This window comes from Setaria viridis, chromosome 1 (assembly GCF_005286985.2).
Source record: "Setaria viridis chromosome 1, Setaria_viridis_v4.0, whole genome shotgun sequence".
Lineage (NCBI taxonomy): Eukaryota > Viridiplantae > Streptophyta > Magnoliopsida > Poales > Poaceae > Setaria > Setaria viridis.
Window position 1 is genome coordinate 16453460 of NC_048263.2, and position 20425 is coordinate 16473884.

The window sequence follows — 20425 nt, forward strand, 5'->3', positions numbered from 1 at the left end:
CATTCGGGAACACACCAAGCTTAATGAGGAAATTCCTTATCCAAACACCTTCCTTCGCGACTTCCGAAGCCGCGATGTATTCGGCTTCTGTCATAGAATCGGCCATCGTCTCCTATTTGGAACTCTTCCAACTAATAGCACCACCATCGAGCGTGAACACAAATCCTGATTGTGACATTGAATCATCTCTGTCAGTTTGGAAACTAGCATCGGTGTAACCTGTTACTACGAGCTCCTCCACACCTCCATAGATGAGGAACATATCTTTAGTCCTTCTCAAGTACTTAAGAATATTTTCCACCACTGTCCAGTGACTCTCACCTGGATCAGATTGGTGTCTGCTTGTCATACTTAGCGCATATGAAACATCTGGGTGAGTACTTATCATTGCATACATGATAGATCCAATAGCCGAGGCATATGGCACTCTACTCATGCGATCCCGCTCATCAGCAGTCGAACGACACTAAGTCTTGCTGAGATGTATGCCATGTGACATAGGCAAGAACCCTTTCTTTGCCTCTTCCATGCTGAACCGCTTCAACACTTTGTCAATGTAAGTATCTTGGCTTAAACCTATAAGCCTTCTCGATCTATCTCTATAGATCTTAATGCCCAGAATATATGCCGCTTCCCCTAAGTCCTTCATCGAAAAACTATTTTTCAGTAAAGTCTTTACGGACTTAAGCATAGGAATGTTATTTCCAATCAGTAATATGTCATCCACATATAATATTAGAAATACTACACAGCTCCCACTAACCTTCTTGTAAACACAAGACTCTTCTTCGTTCTTGGTGAAGTCAAACCCTTTGACCACTTCATCAAAACAAATGTTCCAACTCCTAGATGCTTGCTTCAATCCATAAATGGATCTTTGAAGCTTGCATACCTTTCCAGCATTTTTTGGATCGACAAAACCCTCGGGCTGTATCATATACACGTCCTCAGCTAGGTTTCTATTCAGGAAAGCTGTCTTGACATCCATCTACCATATCTCATAATCGAATATGCAGCTATAGCTAGAATAATCCGAATGGATTTAAGCATCACTACGGGCGAGAAAGTCTCGTCGCAGTCAACTCCTTGAACTCTTCGAAAACCTTTTGCGACAAGTCGTGCTTTATAGATGTGAACATTTCCATCCATATCCTTTTTCTTCTTATAGATCCACTTGCACTCTATGGCTTTAACACCATCAGGCGGGTCAACCAAGTTCCAAACTTGATTGTCTCCCATGGACTATTTCGGATTGCATGGCACTCTAACATTTTTCAGAGTCTGGGTCCATCATTGCTTCTGCATATGTCGCAGGCTCATCATTGTCCAACAATAATATTTCCCGCATTTCGCGGAGCCTTGCCGACCTTCATGCTTGTGGTGGTGCTTCTCTTGCCATGGGTATCTCATCTTGTTCTGCTACGTTAGCATCACTCATTGATTCTTGCCCGATTGGCTCATCTTGAACTTCTTGAAGATGCACCGTCTTTCCACTCTTTTCTCCTTTGAGAAACTCTTTCTCTAGGAAAACCCCGTTCCGAGCGACAAACACTTTGCCTTCTGATCGGTTGTAGAAATAATATCCCAAAGTTTCCTTTGGATATCCCACGAAAATGCACTTATCCGACTTGGGTGTGATCTTGTCCGACTGAAGTCGCTTGACAAACACTTCACATCCCCAAATCTTTAGAAAAGACAAACTAGGAACCTTTCCAGTCCATATCTCATATGGTGTCTTAACTACGGATTTAGATGGTACCCTATTAAGTGTGAAAGCTGCTGTTTCTAGAGCGTATCCCCAAAATGACAACGGTAGGTCCGACTGGCTCATCATTGATCGAACGATGTCTAACAAAGATTGATTACGTCGCTCGGATACACCGTTTCTCTGAGGTGTTCCAGGCGGCGTAAGTTGTGGAACAATTCCGCAGCTCTTTAGATGATTGCTAAACTCGTTGCTCAAATACTCGCCTCCACGATTAGATCGTAAGGCCTTAATTTTCTTGCCACGCTAATTTTCAACTTCATTCTTAAATTCCTTGAACTTTTCAAAGGTTTCAGACTTGTGCCTCATCAAGTAGACATAGCCATATCGACTAAAATTATCAGTGAAAGTTATGAAGTATTGGAATCCTCCTCTAGCCGTCGTGCTCATTGGTCTGCATACATCACTATGTACGAGTTCCAACAAGTCTACTGCTCTCTTAGGAAATCCTGTGAAAGGCGTCTTGGTCATCTTGCTTAGCAAGCAAGCCTCACATGTCTCGTATGATTCAAAATCAAACGAAGTTAGAAGTCCATCAGAATGGAGCTTCTTCATGCGCTTTTCACTTATATGACCCAAACGACAATGCCACAAGTAGGTAGGACTCAAATCATTAGGCCGAGGCCTTTTAGCACTTACGTTACAGACAGGTGAACCATCAAGATTTAAAATAAATAATCCATTCACAATGGATGCAAAAGCCATAAACATATCATTCTTAGAGATCACACAACCATTGTTTTCACTCGTCCTTCATCAAGCATGAAGGAGACAAAATGTTTCGACTTAAACTAGGAACGAAATAACAATTATTCAACTCCATAATAAATCCTGACGGGAGGTGGAGTTGCATCGTCCCGACCATCAACGCAGCAACTCTTGCATTATTGCCCATGCGGAAATCAACTTCTCCTCTTTCCACGCTTCTACTTCTTATCATTCCCTGCACCGAATTGCAAATATGAGCAACCGATCCGGTATCAAATACCCAAGAATTAATAATTGTATCAGCGAGAAATATGTTGTCTATAACATTAACAACAAGCATACCTGAGGTAGAAGTACTCTTACTTCCGCCATTCTTCAACGAAGCTAGGTACTGCTTGCAGTTTCTCTTCCAGTGACCAAGTTCATGATAGTAAAAGCACTCTTTGTCTGGAGTAGGTCCAGGTCCAGCTTTAACCTTGGGCGTTAGGTTTGGCTTGGACGTTCCAGCCTTCCCCTTCTTCTTCCAAGAATTGCCCTTCTTCTTAAAGCTAGGCTTGTTCTGTATAGCCATCACATGGCTGGTACTAGTGCTTTTCTTGATGTCAGCCTCTGCTGTTTTAAGCATGCCACACAACTCATTCAGACCCTTCTCCGTCCCGTGCATATGGTAGTTCGAGATGAAGTTCCCATAGCTATGCGGAAGAGACGAAAGAATGAAATCAGTGGCCAACTCTTGGCCCAGTGGGAAGCCCAGCTTCTCCAACCGTTGAGTGTAACCAACCACCTTGATTACATGTGGTCCTACTGCTGCGCCTTCTGCTAGCTTGCTCTCCACAAAGGCCTTAGACACATTGAAGCTTTCAGTCCTGGCTTGTGTTTGGAACATGTCTCTAAGCACCACGATCATATCGTGCACCTCATGGTTTGTTTTGAACTGCATCTGCAGCTCGGGTTCCATGCAAGCAAGCATAAGACAGCTTACTTCGAGGTTAGCATCACATGCTTTCTTGTAAGCATTCTTAGCAGCAGCGGGTGCATCATCAGCAGGTTCTTCTGGTAGTGGGTTGTCTAGAACATCTTCCTTTTTCTCAGCCCTGAGAACAATTCTCAGGTTACGAATCCAATCCGAGTAATTTGTTCCATTCAACTTGTCCTTCTCAAGGACCGAACGCAAAGCAAACGGTGTAGTGCTGCTAGGTGCCATTTAATCTACAACAAAAGTAATGCAAAATACACTAAGACAAACGTATCCATGATAGAGCAAATCACATAGCACTTATGTTGTTGGGTGACATCTCTATGTCTCGGCGCCCAACCTTTATGCCCCAAGGTCCTTAACCGTTAAGATAACCTTGTTAAGCAAACCAACCCTTATGCATGTAAGTGTCCGACACAAACCCGTCTAGTCAAGGAAAACTAGTGGCACCCTAATTTCATAGACCCACCACTAATTGTACAAGACATGGGACGGTGCATGTTTTAGTTGGCAGGGCATACTAACTTAAACTTTGTGAGGGATCGTTCTACTTCTAACATCACAGCATGCAGAAAGTAAAACATAAACAGAATAGCATTCACACAGTTGTGACACAGTATGGCCCGTTTTCAAATGGTGATCTCCATCTCCATAGAACCCGTTCACCATGGTGATCTCCATCTCCATGTTCCATGTGCGCCATCCTCCTGGTGATGAGTCCTCCAAGAACTAGAACATGCTATTACGCCTAATAGCTAGTAAAGAAGCTAGTAATGAAGATTACATAGTTGCTTGGATCATCACAGATTGGTACGCAGATCATTAAATATAATAAAGTGACAACACATGTGGCTCCTGCCGTGTTGCCGTACGCGCGACTTGCAGGTCACGAATGAGTTATACACATGTATCACATACACAAAGGGCCATACTGATCACAAGATACATACATCCTGCAAAACAGAGTTAAGCGTCCTAACGTTCCAAACTTCGGAGGCCCGAAACTCCATCTTCCAAGCCGAATTTGGGAAATCTAATTTCGCCAAAAATGGCAAAGCCATTGAATTTCATGTGTAACTTTTTCTGTAGATCAATTTTCATATAAAATTCACCCCGATCCGAGATCGTACGGAAAAGTTACGGCTGATTTACCGAAGCGTACGCATACAGCAAAAATCCCGACCCCGACAGTAGATCCCATCTACTATTGCACATCTAATGCGCGTGGCGTATGACCCTAGATTTCGATTCGACCAATCATATTGATCTTTGCTCACTGCAACTGGAATTACGTGTATCACTTAACTCCCATGGCGGAAACCGACCGGTAGGAGTATGTTGTTACACTACCATTGCAGCAAGGGCACGAAATCAGGACATAGATCAAACTGAAAACTCGCATATCTCCATATGCACACATCCCGAATCCAAATCTAAACAGCTACGGCCCTGATACCATTGTTGGGATACGAGGTAGGCTACACTAGCACAAATCAAAATTTCTACCGCGTAAAACCAGGAAGAACTACCGTATAAGGATCACGGGATTACCACTCGACGCACTACTGGTGCGGAAGATGTAGATTTGCGTCGATGCAGTGAATATGATCAACGTAGTCGTACATAGTCGATCAACGTAGTCGTACGTAGTCGATCACGTCAACGTCCAGCAGCTCCTCAGCAGCTCGTCCACGTGCAGCAAGATCGCCCTCGTGCCGCGGCTCGTCGTCGGCTCGTCGTGGCTCGTCAGCGGCTCGTCGTGGCTCGTCGGAGGCTCGTGCAAGTGCTGCAGGCGCAACACCTCCAAGGTATCCACACGTTCAGGGAGGAAGCGTCACAAGCCGGACTGCTAGATCCGTGAGTTGCAACAGGCGAGGGCATGGGAGGCGCGGCAGATGTGTTTCGCCAAAAGGTGTAAACCCTAGGGCGCCCCTACCCCTCTATTTATAGAGGTTCCTGACGGGCCTTTGGGTCCGAGGCCCATTAGTAGTTCTAAACCTAATCCAACTCGGATTACATCCAAATTGGGCTTCTAGCCCCTTAAGTGTGTGACCCTATGGGTTCGGATACGTATAGACATGGCCCGAGTACTCCTACTCGGCCCAATAGTCGGTAGCGGCCTCAAGCAAGACGTGCCAACTCCTATACACACACGAAGATCATATTAGACGAACCATCACAACATAATATACATGCTATTCCCTTTGCCTCACGATATTTGGTCTAGCTTCAAGCCGACCGCTCTTTCTCGATCCTGTGATTCGGAATCCCTTTGTAGGTTAACTCTTAACCATACGTAGCATGGTCATGCATTTTCGGATCCGATCACTCGAGGGGCCCAAAGATATCACTCTCAATCAGAGAGGGGAAAATCCCATCTTGATTGATCATGTCTCATAGCATGCTTCTTGACAAACCCGAAAGCTACCTTTATAACTACCCTGTTACGGCGTAGCGTTTGATAGCCCCTAAGTAGGTCGATCCACATCTAGAATACATGCAACAATCTCAGGTCTAAGGACAAAGCGTATATGTTGTTTAAAGAGAGAACTACTTCTCGTGTTGGGTCAGTCCTAGCACATGTCTCCACATGTGTCCACATTATTAGTTCAACATCTCCATGTCCATGACTTGTGAAACATAGTCATCAACTAATACAAGTGCTAGTCTAATATTCATGTGTGTCCTCACATGAACTCCGACTAGGGACAACTTTAGAATAACCATACTAGTAAAGAGTTTCACATATAATTCACATAATTGGAAATCAATTCAAGTAGCCTTTAATGGATATTCAATGAACACAATATATAAATCATGGATACAAATGGAATATCATCATCTCTATGATTGCCTTTAGGGCATACCTCCAACACATAGGACTGCGAGGAGCTCTGCAACCCATCGGCCGCCGAACTTGTTGAGACCCTGGAGTATCATGCCGTTGGCCCGCTCAACCTGTCCGTTCATGCGGGGATGCGCCATGGCCGACCAGTCCACTCGGATGTGGTGATCATTGCAGAACTTGAGGAATTTCTTCCTTGTGAACTGTGTGTTGTTGTCCGTGATGATGGAGTTGGGGACTGCGAAATGATGGATGATGTCGGTGAAGAATTGCATCGCTTGCTCGGACTTGATCTGCGTGACCAGTCAAGCCTCGATCGACTTCGAGAACTTGTCGATAGCGACGAGTAGGTGGGTGAAGTCCCCGGGCGCCTTCTTGAAGGGGCCGACGAGGTCCAGACCCCAGACTGCGAAGGGCCACATGATGGGGATGGTCTGGAGTGCCTGGGTAGGCAGATGGGTTTGTCGCGCGAAGAACTGGCACCCTTCGTAGGTGCGCACTACGCGGGTGGCGTCGGCTACCGCCGTTGGCCAGTAGAAGCCCTGTTGGAAGGCATTCTCGATGAGGGTTCTCGGTGTGGAGTGGTGGCTGCAGGCTCTGGCGTCGATGTCCTGTATCAACGCTTTTCCTTGCTCGATCGGAATGCAGCAATGCAGGATGCCGGTGTGGCTCCACTTGTAGAGCTCCTGCTCGATGATGACGAAGGATTTGGCATGGCGAGCAATCCTTCGTGCCTTTGTCTTGTCCGTCAGGAGTAACTCTCGGAGGAGGTAATCGAGGTACGGGGCTCTCCAGTCAGGCGGGGGGTCGGGCCCCTCTGCTGGGTTCGTGTCGATTTCCATGACCTTGGGGTCAGAGGGATTGGCCTCTGAGTCCAGGACAGGTGGTGTGTTGCCGACCTCTCCCGGGTCGGCTCCCAGGTCCGGGATAGGTGGCGCATTGCCGGCCACTCCCGGCTCCTTGTAGCGAATCGAGGGGTTGTACTAGTCGCTGATAAAGATACCATCGGGGACTGGCTTTTGGCCGGACGCCGCCTTCACCAGCTCATCAGCTGCCACGTTGAAGCGTCTTGCGACGTGGTTGAGTTCCAGATTGTCGAACTTGTCTTTGAGCTTGCGGACTTTGTTGTAGTACGGCACCATCTTGGGATCATGGCAGCTCCATTCCTTCATGACTTGCTCGACGACTATCTGAGAGTTGCCTCGGATGTCTAGCCGTCGGATGCCCAGGTTGATGGCGATGCGAAGCCCATTGAGGAGAGCCTTGTACTCTGTGATGTTGTTAGATGCGGGAAAATGGAGGCAGATCATGTACCTCATGCGCATGCCGAGGGGAGAGACGAAGACCAGACCCGCTCCGGCGTGAGCTTTCATCAGCGACCCGTCAAAGTACATCGTCCAGTACTCCTGCTTCTCTGGTGCCGATGGCGTCTGGATCTCCGTCCACTCTGCGACAATGTCGGCAAGTATCTGGGACTTAATCACTGTCCGAGGGACATAGGTGATGCCCTGGTCCATAAGTTCGAGCACCCACTTCACAATCCGTCCCGTGGCGTTCTGATTCCGGATCACTTCACCGAGGGGAAATGATGACACGACCGTCACCGGGTGGGAGGTGAAGTAGTGGCGTAGCTTCCTCTTCGTGATGAGGACTGCGTATATGAGCTTTTGGATTTGAGGGTAGCGGGCCTTGGATTCGGACAAGACCTCGCTGATGAAGTACACCAGGCACTGCATCTTGAGGGCGTGCCCCTCCTCCTCTCGCTCCACCACTAGAGCTGTGCTAACCACCTGGGTGGTTGCCGCGATGTAGAGCAGGAGTGGCTCTCCGTCGGTCAGTGGGACCAGGATTGGGGCCTTCGTGAAGATGTGCTTGAGCCGGTCAAGCGCATCCTGGGCCTCGGTGGTCCACACAAAGCAGTCGGTCTTCTTCAAGAGTCGGTAGAGGGGGAGTCCTCGTTCACCGAGGCGTGAGATGAAGCAGCTCAGGGCCGCGAGGCATCCCGTGACACGTTGTACTCCCTTCAGGTTTCGGATCGACCCCATATCGCTTGTGGCCGATATCTTCTCCGGATTGGCCTCGATGCCATGCACGGAGACGATGAAGCCGAGCAGCATGCCTCTCGGGACCTCGAAAATGCACTTTTTGGGGTTGAGCTTGATGCGCTTGTCTCTCAGTCTTTTGAAGGCCAGTTCAAGGTCTGGGATGAGCTGGTCGCCCTTCTTAGACTTGACCATGATGTCTTCTACGTAGGCCTCGACGGTTCGCCCGATGAGGTCCTCGAAACACTTGAGCATACACCGCTGGAACGTAGCCCCCATGTTTTTGAGGCCGAACGGCATTGTGACGTAGCAGTAGGGCCTGAAAGGGGTGATGAAAGAGGTCGCGAGCTAGTCAGACTCTTTCATCGCAATTTGGTGGTAACCGGAATACGTGTCAAGGAAGCTACTAAGGGTTTTGCACCCTGCGGTGGAGTCGACTATCTGATCTATGCACGGCAAAGGAAACGGATCCTTTGGGCATGCTTTGTTGAGACCCATATAGTCAACACACATGCTCCATTTCCCATTCTTTTTTTGTACAAGAACAGGATTGGCTAACCACTCAGGGTGGTGCACTTCCTTGATGAACCCGGCCACCAAAAGCTTTTGGAGCTCCTCACTGATGGCCGTGCGCCTCTCCACGTTGAAGCGGCACAAGCCTTGTCTCACCGGTTTGGAGCCGGCCTTGATGTTCAAGGAGTGCTCAGCGACTTCCCTTGGGATGCCTAGCATGTCTGAGGGTTTCCACGCAAAAGTGTCGTTGTTTGCATGGAGGAAGTCAACGAGCGCGCTTTCCTATTTGGGAGATAGGGTAGCGCCTATCCGCACCATCCTGTCGTCGGTGTAGCTGGGGTCGAGGGGGACCTCCTTGATGCCTTCCATGGCTTCGAAGGAAGTGGTGGACTGCTTGGAGTCAGGCAGATCCTCGGCACCCTCTGCAAGCCGGACCGCGTGGTCCTCCGAACAGGTGATGGCCGCAGCGTATTCGCAGCACTCGACGTCGCACTCCTACACCTTCTGGAAAGACGTGCTGATGGTGATGACCCTGTTGGGCCCCGACAGCTTGAGCTTGAGGTAGGTGTAGTTGGGGATGGCCATGAACTTGGCGTAGCATGGCCACCCCAAGATGGCGTGGTAGGTCCCACGGAAACCCACCACCTCGAAAGTGAGGGTCTCCTTCCTAAAGTTGGAAGGAGTCCCGAAAGTGACGGGCAAGTCGATCTGCCCGAGAGGCATTGCCCGTTTTCCTGGCACGATGCCGTGGAATGGCGCCTCGCTGGGATGGAGGCGGGATCGGTCGATCCCCATGGCGTCGAGGGTCTCAGCGTAGAGGATGTTGAGGCCACTGCCTCCATCCATAAGCACCTTGGTGAGGCGCTTTGTGCCGACGATGGGGTCACGATGAGAGGGTAGCGTCCTGGCTGCAGGACACGCTCTGGGTGGTCGGACTGGTCAAAGGTTATGGTGGACCTTGACCAGTTGAGGAAGGTTGGGGTAGCGGGTTCGGCCGCGTAGACCTCACGACGTTCCAGCTTTCAGTGGCAGTTGGAGTCGTAGGCCGCCGGCCCGCCGAAGATCATGAAGCAGCCATCCACGTTGGGGAAGCCGTCTTCCTTCTCTCCGCCATCCTTCTTTTCCTCTTCAGGCTTCTGTCTCCGGTCGCCCTTCACCGGGTTGCCCACAAAGTACCTCTTCATGAGGTTGCAATCCTTGTAGGCGTGCTTGGCGGGGAACTCGTGGTTCGGGCACGGTCCCTTGAGTAACTTGTCGAAGAAGCCGGGGGTGCCCTCATGGGGTGGCTGTCCCTGTTTCCGCTCAGCAACGGCCGTGAGGGGAGCCTCGCGCCGCTGCTTGTTCTTCTTCTTCTGCTGGCGATTGGAGGTGCCCTCGTCGGTGTCCTCTTCCCGCTTTGCCTTGCCTTTGGAGCAATCAAAGATTGCCCCGATGACCTCTTTGCTCGAGGCGAAGCTGCTGGCGATGTTGAGGAGCTCCTCGGTGGTCCGTGGGCCCCTGCGTCCTACCTCGTGGACTAGGGGCGTGCAGAAAGTTCCTGCCAGGAAGGCTCCGATGACGTTGGCATCGGTGACGTTCGAGAGCTCAGTGCGCTTCCTGGAGAAGCGCTGGATGTAGTCTCGGAGGGACTCATCCGACCCCTGATGTTAGAGGTATGCCCTAGAGGCAAGCATAGAGATGATGATATCTGAATGTATCCATGATTTGTATATTGTGTTCATTGAATATCCATTAAAGGCTACTTGAATTGATCTGCAATTATGTGAATTGTATGTGGAACTCTTTACTTGTATGGTTATTCTAGTTATCGCTAGTTGGAGTTCATGTGTGGACACACATGAATATTAGACTAGTACATGTATTAGTTGATGACTATGTTTCACGATTCATGGACATGGAGATTTCAAACTAATATTGTAGGCATATGTAGAGACATGTGCTAGGACTGACCCAACACGAGAAGTAGTTCTCTCTTTACACAATATGTACGATTTGTCCTTAGACCTGATATTGTCACATGTACTCAAGATGTGGATTGACTTACTTAGGGGCTATCAAACGCTACACCGTAACAGGGTAGTTAAAAAGGTTGCTTTCGGGTTTATCAGGAAGCATGTTGTGAGGCATGGTCAATCAAGATGGGATTTGCCCCTCTCTAATTGAGAGTGATATCTCTGGGCCCCTCGAGTGATTCGATCCGGAAATGCATGGCCATGCTACGTACGGTTAAGAGTTAACCTACAAAGGGATTCCGAATCACAGGATCAAGAAAGAGCGGTCGGCTTGAAGCTAGACCAAATATCATGAGGCAAAGGGAATAGCATGTACATGATGTTGTGACGGTTCGTCTGGTATGATCTTCGTGTTCGTATAGGAGTTGGCACGTCTTGCTAGAGGCCGCTACCGACTATTGGGCTGAGTAGGAGTACTCGGGCCATGTCTATACGTATCCGAACCTATTAGGTCACACAATTAAGGGGTTGGAAGCCCAATTCGGATATGATCTGAATTGGATCAGGTTTAGGAGTACAAATGGGCCTCAGACCTAGAGGCCCATCAGGAACCTCTATAAATAGAGGGGTGGGGGCGCCCTAGGGTTTTGCACCATTTGGTCGAAGCATAGCCGCCGCGCCTCCCACGCCCTCGCCCTGTTGCAACTCATGGACCTAGCAGTCTGGCTTGCTATGCTTCCTCCCTACACATGTGGATACCTTGGAGGTGTTGCACCTGCAGCACTTGGATGAGCCACGATGAGCCACGACGAGTCACTGACGAGCCGTGGCATGAGGATGACCTTGCTGCACGTGGACGAGCTGCTGAGGAGCTCCTCGACGTCGACGTGATTGACTACGTGTTCGACTACGCTGGTCGACTTCGCTGCCCCAACGCGATTCTACATCTTCTACACCAGTGCGTCGAGTGGTAATCCTGTGATCCATATACGACAGTTTTCCTGGTTTACGCGGTAGCCTACCTCGTATCCCAACAAGTACAGTACTAAAGCACTAGTCCAATGGTAAGCGCAATACTTATGCACTAGGTTGTAGGTTCGAGGATGAAAGCTCGCAAATTTCTTGTTCTATTTTGCTGTTCCATGAGCACCAGTGTTGCGAAGGCCCCGCAAACGGGCTATGGCCCAATAGGGATGATGCAGGCCACTAAACTAAAGGAATGTGACCCAATTCGGAACTCACAAACATACCAAGCATTCCTTTTCTCAAAAAAATGGCGGTGGGATGCACTTAGTTTTTCCTTGGCTCTCTATGCTTGGCACCCACAAACATACATGTGCATGGTGATCATGTTTGTCTAAACTTGTGTGCCCAAACTACGCCCCATATTCTCATGGAAGAGGTGGGAAGACCAATAATATCAACACATGAATAGAGATCCATCATCATACAACGACTACGATGTGAGATAAAAGTTCTTGGGGGCGTTTGGTTCCCTTTGCTTATTTTTAGCACGTGTCACATCGAATGTTTAGATACTAATTAGGGGTATTAAACGTAGACTATTTACAAAACCCATTACATATGTGGAGGCTAAACGGCAAGATAAATCTATTAAGCCTAATTAATCCATCATTAGCAAATGTTTACTGTAGCAACACATTGTCAAATCATGGACTAATTAGGCTTAATAGATTCATCTCGCCATTTAGCCTCCACTTATGTAATGGGTTTTGTAAATAGTCTATGTTTAATACTCCTAATTAGTATCTAAACATTCGATGTGACGGGTACTAAAATAAGCAACCGGAACCAAACTAGGCCTTAATTACGATGACATATTAAAAGGTTCATTCAAACTTGTGTGCACAAAATACAAATTATGCTCGGAGAAGCGTGAGTGAGCCAATAGTGTCACATTAATGAAGATTGATCATCATATGACGACCACAACCTGAGATGAAAAATTCGACTCATAATATATGCGTATACATGGCATGGTGTACACTATGAAAAGGTTATTGCCTAAGTATATATATGTATATGATGACCGTATGTCCAATTTTGTGTGTTGAAACTACTCTGTGATCTTTCAAGAAAAGATATTTAAAAAAAAGAATCTGTCAGGAGAAGAGATCGGCTTATAATCTTTACTATAAAGAATCAAAAGAATTAATATCAATTCCCACCCAAAGTAACTCCCATGTACCCCTGAAGGAGGATCCAGGTGTTCTCTTTACGGATGCCCCACTGTTCAGCTGTGTAACTATGACGAATGAGGCGGACCATCATTTGTTGTCACGCGTTCTAACTCCCGCCCATGCCCATTTTGATACTGCGCTTTTTTTTTACCCGCCCATGCTACCCACCTCAATTGCGCCCACGAATCACGCGCCCCAATTTCTTTCCTTCTTCCTGTCTGCTCTCCTGACCTCAATTCCACATTAGCAAAATCTATGATCGACGGCTCTCCTCCCCTTCAACCCTACCAGGCCACCACAAGCAGATTCGAGTGCGACGACATGGCGATGCGGTCCGCGCTGACCTCCCTCCCCGCGCGCCTCCACACCCCCTCAGCCCCCGCGGTGGCCGGTGGCCGGCACCTCCTCAGCGACAGCAAGGGCTGCTTGCTAAGCAAGGAGGAGCGTGCCAAGGAGAGCGTCTACATCCAGGTGCGTCGCTGCCGTCACCCCCCATTCTCCCAACCCGAAACCCCCTCCCCGCGCTGCCTCTCTCCCGCGCCAGGCCGGCATCCACGCTCGCCTCGTGCAGGGCCTGGCGGCCTGCTCCATCCTATGTGTGGTGCGGCCTAATCTAATCTAATCTATTGTGGTCCTTCCCCTCCCTTCGCAGTCCCCGCAGTCTCTGGTGTAGCCTAATCTAATTTGTGGTTGATCTGGTCGGGTAAGTAGGTGATGGCGGCGGCGGGAAGGACGTAAACAAGGTCGGCGAACACCTCAAGGGGTTGGGGATCCCAGACGGCTCCACCAGGAGCGCTGCAGGTTCGTGTCATCTCGTGCTTGTATTGCGTTGCTAATTTTGGTGATTTTCTCAGGGATTAGAGATTTGGAACACCGATGGATGCCAACCTTCGATCCAAGATAATCTCGGTGGGGATGCTTCTGCAATTCTTGCAATGTCTTCAACTCTAATCTCCATGTGCTGCTCTGTCATTACAGGGGATGCTTCTGCAACTCTTGTAATATCTGAACTGAACCCTACTCACTTTCAGAAACAAATTACCGGGTTGTTGATAGCACATTTGACATTTCTTGCATACTACTCTTCCGTTCCAAATTGTAGATCATTTTACCATTTTTAGTTTCATAGAATTTACTTTGTATCTAAGCATACTATATATCTAGGTATGTAACAAAACCTATAAATCTAGAAATACCGAAACAGTTTATAATTTGGGAGGGACAGAGTATGAAAATTGATTTGGTTTGGTGATGCGCCTCTATTTGGACCATCTGGTTAGGTATGGACGTACTGTGTGCATGGTAGCCCACTGCTGGAAGGCACCAAACCTGGTATCTGAATTCTGAAACAAGGCCTGGAGGACGGCCTGCTGGAGATGTTGTGCCGTTCTCCAGGCCGTGATGTTGTCCCTGTATGTGAAATTGTTCTTTGAGTCCATATTTGGATAGACTGATCATTGTTTACTTCAGATTTTCTTTCCATCTGTACAGTTTACATTGCTAAATGCCATGTAGACATGGCAATTCAGGCAGTGCAATGTTCATTTGCCCATTATAATTGTTGTTACATGCATATCCTGTATATTTAGACTTCATATATACATGTTTAGATTTCGGACTCAATGGATTCTAACAGAGTAACAGCTGTGATTCTGTCAACACTATCGTAATGAAACTTGAAGTTGTACCTTTTCTTTCTCGAATAGTGTGGGAACTCCAAGCACCAATATGCCGAAGGATGACATGACAAATGATATGGGCAACAGAAAGAGGAAGTATGAACCTCCCTTGCAATCATTCAGCAGTTTGATTTATGATCTTGTCATTTGTCTATGCACTGTTTTCTTTCCTGGCTACTTTGTGTGTGCAATCAAATCATAAGTGATTCTGTCAGAACTGTTATTTCTTTTTTTCCCTATCAGTACCAGCATAGCTTATAGTGTCATGGCTTGATCTTTGCAAGCTAACGGTTCAGTTATATCGCCTAGCCCTAATGCGAATGGTTTTTATTTTTTTCTGAATGTATTTAGTTACTAATAATCAATGTTTTTTTTTGCGCTAGCTGGTTTCTAGGCGGAGACCCATCGCCTAGCGCCTAGGCATGCCTAGGCGCGCCTAGGTGTTTTGCCTTTTTTTATTTCAACATATATAGGCTGAATAATATATATAAATATAGTATTTCAGCATATATATAGATGAATAATATATATCAATATAGTATTTCAGCATAAGTTGAAGATAAATTAAAAGATAAAGTGATAAACATGACATGTTAATTATCTAATTGATAAAGCCCAACTGCCATATCTTCTTCAATAGGGTTCCATATATTCATCCTCCTCATCAAACTCTTCTTCTTCGGACTCAAATTCTTCTCCTTCATAAAGTTGTCTCACTCTTGCACTTCTACGCAGCTCAAGTTGTTGATTTGCTACCACTGCATCTCCAATAACAGACCAAGGTATCCCTGTACCTTCCATCTCCTCATCTTCCTCATCTCTATAGACAACTGTTGCACAATTATCTTCATCTTCATACAGAAAACCTTGAGCTTCAGTTCTCGCACTAGACAAGAGAACATCAGTGGTCTTCTTTGACATTATCCTTTCTTTCTTATTAATCAACTTGGAGTTGAATTGAAGAAAGACCAATTTGTTAAGTCGGGTTGTAGTAAGCCTATTTCTCTTCTTAGTGTGTATCTACAAATTAAACATGAGACCATATAACTATCTTAATTCCTATAAGTTTACTGCTGAAATCTAGTCAGTAGATATGGAGTTAGGGACTAACCATTTCAAATGTACTCCAATTTCTTTCACAACCAGAAGAGCTTGATGTCAGAGAAAGGATCCTTGTTGCCAACTTTTGTAAAGCTGGTGTTTCAGTTCCATATAGCCGCCACCAAGATGCTGAAATAAACAACAACTCTTTAATATTAGTTACAAACATACAATAGATGATAACCAGCCGTGTAACATAACTACATAACTTACCTCTACCTAGATTGTAATCAAATTTTTCACAACTCCTTGCAAGCTTCTTGTTAAAATTTCCTTCTCTGTTTTGAAACTTCTTTAGTTCAGTGTTGACAGCCTCATCTTGCTTCTCCTCATCATGATGATAAAAAGTCTCTACACAGCTGATAAATCCTTCTGTTATTGTGGCTTCATCAAAGATTGATGGGTTACCATAGCTGTAGTATGGATTCAGCAGTAGGCAGTCAAATGCAATGGAGAATCTAGTCTTCCTTTCATCTTCTTGTCAGTAATAGCAATAACTTCGTTGTAGTGAGACTGAACATTGCCATAGGCTTCCTTGATCTCTCTCTTTGCCTTCAGTAGTTCTCCATATAGGAAACCCATTGATGGCTTCACATCCCCATCAACCAAATGAAGAACTTTAACCGATGGCTCAAAAACACTCAAATAGAGCTTCACATCCTTCCAAAAGGTTGGACTCAATATTGTTGCTGTTGCATCTTTTCCTTTTTTTGACTTCACATCCTTCAATGTGTCCCACCTATTATGAACCACCATATTTCTTAGTTGGTCCTTCTTCTCTAGTATGTTGTTCAAAGTGAGAAAAGCTGAAGCAAACCTAGTCACTCCTGGCCTTATTATCTCTCTCCACTCTGTGAAGTGTCTCAAGCACTCCAATGTTCTTGTGTGCCCATAGACAAATATGGTGAATGCCTTTGCTTGGTCAATCACCTTCTTGATCCGTGGCATGTTGCCAATTCCTTGGAGCATCAAATTGATTGTGTGAGTTGCACAAGAGCTCCAAAAGATGTTTGGTCTCTTCTCCAAAAGTAGCTTCTTTGCTCCCATGTTGTTAGAAGCATTGTCTATCACTACTTGCACCACATCATCTGGACCAATGTCTTCAATTGCCTTGTCGACTAGTTCAAATATGACTTCACTTGTGTGTGACACATCTGACATCTCTTTTGAGCTGACAAAACTGGATCCATTAGCACAGTTAGTGCACAGGTTCATTATGCTTCTCCTCTTCCTATCTGACCAAGCATCAGTCATAACAGAGCACCCATTCTTCACCTTCTCAGCCTCACGTTCTTGCAGCAAACTCTTGGTTCTTGCATATTCTTCTTCTAGCAAACTCTCTCGCAGATCATGCAGAGGTGGAGGTTGAAGTCCAGGGCCAAACTGTCCAATTGCTTCACACATTTGCTTGAACTCATCATGTCACAAGCATTGAATGGTATGGCTGCATATGATACAAAAAGTGAGTAGTTCAGGCATGTATTCGAATCTGAAATGTAAAGAAAGTGAGTATTAAATTACCATGTGTATAGACCCATCTTGCAATATATTTATGAGGCTCTAAATTTGTGAGGCTCTGAACTTGTGAGGCTCTGAATAGCACGTGTCCACTTATCCATGGGTCCTAATTTGTGAGGCTCTGAACTTCCAACACAAGTTACTTCTTCATCCTCTCCTCCAACCCGAGAAACATTCACTTCTTCTCTAAGCTCTAGTTCATGAGCAACTGCCTCCTTCCTCTTCCTTTTTGAATCTTCCAGTGACTTCTTGCTCTTGTCTTTAGCCTCCTATGTACTCTTCTTGCATTTCTTCGCATTTGTTCCATCATTGGTCACATGTTCCTTCAACCGATGCACCCCACCTTGGCTCCGGTGACCACAGAACTTGCACTCCACCTTGTCCTTGTTGTTTGGATCCACCAGAAACACATACTCCCATCCCACATCATCTTAAATTCTTTTGAGGACATTCACCTCCTCCCGAGCACATTCAGTGGTAACACCAGTAGCACCAGTACCAATTTCAGGAGCACAACCATTAGCAGCACTACCTCCCGACATTCTACATGAACATTGAAGAGCAACAAAGGCATCATGTATATGAATTGCAGAGATACAGAGCACTAGAGTCTAGAGCAGTACAAGACTACAAGGTATATGAATTGGAATTGCAGAGATCAACCATGAATTGCAGAGACTACAAGGTATATGAATTGGAATTGCAGATATCAACCATGACTACAATATAGAGCATACAGAGGTACACAGAGCATACATGCACCATGAATTGCAGATATCAACCATGAACTGAATTGAATTGGAGAGATGACAGATGAGATGAGAAGCCAAGAAGAGTACAGAGGAGCAGGGGGCGGTGGGAGGAAGGACAAGGCCTCACCTTGGGGTTCCCGAGCGGCGGGGCGAGGTGCAACGAGGATGTCCAGGGGCGGCGGTGGGCCGGCAGATGGGGGCGCAGGGGACTTCCCAGGGGTGGTGTCGGGCTGGCGGACAGGGGCGCAGGGGACTTCCCAGGGGCGGCGTCGGGCTGGCGGACGGGGGCGCAGGGAGCTCTAGATGTAGCGGCGGACCGGCGGCCGAGGGTGCAGGGAGCTCGAGATTCCTTTTATCACGCAGGGCTTTCCTTTCTCACACGCACCTTTCCTTTCCCGCTCACGCGCATGCTCCGCCAGCTAAACTTCGCGCGCGCTCCGCCTAGGCGCCACCTCCTCCGCCTACTCACCGCGCAGGCACCGCCTTCCTCCGCCTACTCGCCGCAGAGGCGCCATGGAACTCCGCGGAATGCCGCGGAGCGCCTAGGATGCACCTACACCCCTAGGCCAGGCGGAACGGCTCTGCCTAGCGCCTAATAACGCTAGGCGAGCGCCTAACCACGCTAGGCGAGCGCCTAACCACGCTAGGCGAGCGCCTAACCGCACCTTATTTTTCATTGCTAATAATCATAATCAATTTCGTAAATGCTTTTTTTTCCTCCTTTAGCGTTACAACACTATGTTATTTATGCACCTTATTCATTTTTTATTTTGTTTCTCTTGCCAAGAAAAGAACAAAATGCAGCAGCATAGCAGGTACTTCTCTTTCTTCCTAACCCTCTTTGTCATAACTGAACACAAGAATGCACGTACATGCATACATGGATTCAAATAAAACTGGATTGCGATTCCTTTTACGCTCCTTCAAACTTCTCTTTATTTTGACTTCTGTATCTTTATTTATCATGTACCTGTTGTATCCAAAGACACATGTAAGTAGTTATTATTAAAATGTTTTGTTTATGGAATACATTTTATTTTCTTCTGTTATGGCAACTTGGTGTCTGATGTAAGTCTCTCTCCCTCCATTCTCTGGCATTCATTTAACATTTCCTAGCTTTTTGTTGCCCTACAAAATTTATTTCTAGTTTCCTTCTAATTAGAAATTTCTCTTCGGTTTTCATTTTTTCTAAGATGCAAGTCAATGTTAGTTGTCTGAACTCTTGTAATTAGTAACAACCAATAAGGCCATCAATGTATGCAATTGAGATGGCTTATTTGTATCCTTCACTCACAGCTAAATTACTTGTAGCAAGTAAGCACTCATGTTTTTTTTCGTCTGTTCAGTTGTAAATTTATTCTTCTTTTTTCTCATGATTAATGCCGTGACACCCACAAAATAACCTCCAAAGAAGGCAGGGATGATTTCCCTTTCTAAATTAATATGGCTTCTTCCGTTTCATTCACTGTGATATCATGGCTGACTGGTTGTGTTGCAAAACCACTTTTTTTTTTGTTTCCAAGGAAGATTGGAAGCTCTTTGTTGTGGAAAGTATGCAGTTATCCTTCTCAAAGCTGATGGCTTATTGATGAAATATGTATGCTTCGTAGGTTCATTCCTAAATTCCTGATCAGATAGTCTATATCCTGTTCTTCTGAAATTTAGTCCTGTAATGTTATGCACAAATTAGGTTACTTGAAATTTTCACTATTTCAGGAAAAATACTTTGAATAGTATGCTAAAGGATGATGCTTTAACTTTCTTTTTTTTTGCTCATTTCAGAATACTAGGCAAAAACAACTGCAAAAGACCATCAAGGATTCACTAGCAAAGCTCAGCAAGCTTATTGACTCAAAAATGAAACGAGTGGCACGACGGAGGTGTCGGGGGGAAATATTAACGACTTCCTTATATTCCTTAATGACGGTCATAAGGGCCCGGATCCACCTCCAGCAACAGTGACCTCCGCCGACTTGTGTCGACCCCCGGGTCACAGGGTCGGACGCGCCGGACCCCCCGAGGCCGCTCCTCATCCCAGCCGAGAGAGTTCCGCCTCGCTCGACCCCAGGCGAGAGGGGTCCGACCCCTCGCAGCAGGTCTCCACCTCTCCCGACCCTGGGCGCAAGGGGTTAGACGTGCCCGACCCCTATCGCAAGGCTCCGTCTCGCCCGACCCCGGGCGCAAAGGGTCGGATGTATCCGGACCCACAGGACAGAGCTTCACCTCGCCCAAGGATGTGCGCGGACCAGCAGACGAGGGCGCAGATCTTGTGGGCCCCCACCGATCTCTCCATAAATGCAACCGATGGGATGCCTATGTCCAATCTACGGCTCTGACACACAGAGAGGCGCCCACGTCCCTCGACGTGACCCA

At 46.9% G+C, this 20425-nt stretch overlaps 1 pseudogene; it reads right to left on the reverse strand.

The window, feature by feature from the left end:
• Positions 1–15314: 15314 nt before the first annotated feature.
• Positions 15315–17842, reverse strand: LOC117854446 (uncharacterized; annotated as a pseudogene).
• Between the last annotated feature and the right edge of the window lie 2583 nt (positions 17843–20425).